This window comes from Rhincodon typus, chromosome 8, assembly GCF_021869965.1.
Source record: "Rhincodon typus isolate 14 chromosome 8, sRhiTyp1.1, whole genome shotgun sequence".
Taxonomy (NCBI): domain Eukaryota; kingdom Metazoa; phylum Chordata; class Chondrichthyes; order Orectolobiformes; family Rhincodontidae; genus Rhincodon; species Rhincodon typus.
The window spans coordinates 2,290,939-2,293,862 of record NC_063339.1 but is presented as its reverse complement, the minus strand read 5'-3'; the positions used below and the strand labels follow the sequence as shown (position 1 = coordinate 2,293,862).

Genomic DNA, 2,924 nt, shown 5'->3' with positions numbered 1-2,924 from the left:
GGGGGGAATGTGTGGATGGGGACACATGCATTTGCAAGTGCCTACCAGCTGAAGTTCTCAATGTGCTCTCTGTCATTTTGACATAGGCCTCGGGGCTTTCTGTGATTTGTATATCTGGAAAGAAAAGAGCAGGACATTCAACATGGTACAGAGACAGTGAGAGCGAGGAACAACAAACTCTGTCCCCACAGGAGCAGGACCGGCGTTTCCCACACACTGCAATCTCAGGCAGGCCCCCGTGATTGGAAGGATGAGAGCTGAGTACCCAAGGGGCTGTATGAGAGCGCGAGTATTAGACACCCTCCCTGACAAAGCTGAACAAAAACAGAAGTTGCTGGAAAAGCTCAGCAGGTCTGGCAGCATCTGTGAAGGAGTAAACAGAGTTAACGTTTCGGGTCCGGTGACCCTTCCTCAGAACAAAGCTGAAGGTTGCTTCTCGTGCAGGGGCTGATATCGGGGGGAAAAAGTGTCAACGTTTAAAAACGAAAAAATGGGGTGGGTGCAATTTCCATAGCGCCTTTCACATCCACAGGAGTGACCTCAGTAGCTCTACAGCCAAAGAAGTACTTTTAAAATGTAGGCACTGTTGTAGGAGACGCACTAGCCAATTTGTGCACAGCAATATCCCATAACCGCACTGCGAGAGGATGATGTCTCTGAACAGATGTTTACTTTAGTGATGCTGGCCAATGGCCAGGATGCAGGAGGGAACGCCCCGCACATCTTCAAAGTTGTGCCCCAAGATCGTTTACTCCCGCCCAATGCACGTTTCAGCTGCAAGATGGCGCCTCACACAATGTGGCACTCCCACTGAAGTGAGCTGGAGTGTCAGCGTGGGGTTGCTATGGCTGGAACATGCCCTTTTGCTTCAGAGGTGGGAGTTCTGCCCACTGGCACAGATGACCACCCATCCTCCTGCAACACCCCTCCACTACCAACCAGCTGGGTGATACAACCCTCCCATGATTCCATTCAAATCTACCTGACCATAGCCTGTCTGCCCGGGGAGTTGGGGGGGTTTCCCATGACAGTCTGATCAGTGCAGCACAGACTTATTCTCCAACACATGCAGCATCTTCAGGATTACAATCAGGAAGGGAACTGAAGTCATGTACCATCCTGCTGCAGGAAGACTCCATGTCAAACCTCACCTTACACTCTTGTCCCAGAGCCAGTCAACAGCACACCCTCTCGAGCAGCCTATATCGATGAGGAGACATTGCCAGAGCACGTGTATCTGATGGCAGGCCTGGGACATCAGGCAAGGGATGAAGGGGGAGTGAGTTGCTGACCAAACTGGACATCTATGGATACAGTCCATTCTGCTTCACATGTGCAAGACTTGGACCAGCATGATATCAAGACACTCAACACTTTCACCCGAGCTGTCTTGGCAAGTTTCTGACGATCAGACGGCAGGAGGAAATATCAGACTGGTCATTGTAGCCAGAATACCAGACCCAAAGTCACCACCATGAAGCCTCTGAGGAGCTTGAGCATGGGGCTACCCTCATGGCTATGAAAGGCAAAACCACAAGAACACTTTTGAAGCTATTTTTTGTCACCATCCTTGCTTTGTGAACAGAACAATAATGTTCTGCAAACCTTTCCTATTCATGTACTTATCCAAATGTCTTCTAAATATTGTAACTATACCTGCTTCCACCACTTACTCAGGCAGTTCATTCCACTCTCTACGTAAAAAATTTGCCCCTCATGTCATTTTTAAATCTTTCTCCTCTCACCTTAAAAATATGTCCCCCAGTTTTGACCCTCCCCCATCTACATTCCCCAGTTCCTGCCTAATATTGTGTTAGTTAGCCTTCCGCAGTTTCGTACCTTTACCTGAGGACTAGTCTTATCCTTAAACATAAGTGACTTAAAATTACAGAATTATGATCACTATTCCTAAAATGCTCCCCCACTGAAACTTTGATCTCCTGGCCGGGCTCATTCACCAATACCAGGTCTAGTGTGGTCCCAAGGTTAGATCACACAGAATACAAGGAAAACTAGCCATTTGGATACAGAACGGGCTCGAAGTAGGAGGCAGAGAGTGGTGGAGGAGGGTTGCTTTTCAGACTGGAGGCCTGTGACCAACGGTGTGCCACAAGGATTGGTGCTGGGTCCACTGCCTTTTGTCATTTTGATATACAGGTCCTGCCTTAAGCAGTGCAACTTAATCAGGGCCTGAGTTCATGAGGCTGCAGTTTTCTTCAGCTTAGGCACCGTCCATTTTTGTTAGAAATAAAACAGCTCTCAGTGAGTGAAGGTCTGTTAGTGATGTGGCTCTCTTACAGCTGACGCAAAGGCTTTAAGTGGAGTTCCAATTATTTGGAAAGAAGCTGAACATTTGAATCTGGTTTTAACAGTGTAGAAGGTAAAGTCTGGTCTGAATAAAAGAGGCCATGGGCTGTCAGTATCATAGAACATTTACATACAGATTGTCTGCAAGAGAAACTCAGCTGCCCCACCCTCTCGCTATAGCCTTTCAATCTTTTCTCTTCTCAGGGCCAGTCCCTTCCTTAAAGCTATGGCCACATTTGCCTCCACTCAGCTGAATCCCAGCAGTTTGTGTGTCAGTGTGTGGGAGTCTGTACGAAAGTCTCTCTCTGCAAGAGAGTTTCTGTGAGAGTGAGAGCCTGTAGCAACGGCTCATTAGTCTAGGGGTTTGATTCTCGCTTTGGGGATTACATGCGCGAGGTCCCGGGTTCAAATCCCAGATGAGCCCCAATTGTTCGTCTTATGGGTGGTGCGGTGGCTCAGTGGTTAGCACTGCTGCCTCACAGTGCCAGGGACCTGGGTTCGATTCCACCCTCGGGCGACAGTCTGTGTGGAGTTTGCACATTCTCTGCGTGGGTTTCCTCCCACAGTCCAAAGATGTGCAGGTTAGGGTGGTTTGGCCATGCTAAATTGCCCATAGT

At 48.6% G+C, this 2,924-nt stretch overlaps 1 protein-coding gene across 1 annotated transcript in view; it reads right to left on the bottom strand.

The window, feature by feature from the left end:
* Positions 1 to 2,924, bottom strand: part of LOC109924435 (nesprin-2-like) — a 69,112-nt gene that overhangs the window by 8,866 nt on the left and 57,322 nt on the right. The gene's annotated exons all lie outside the window — the stretch shown is intronic.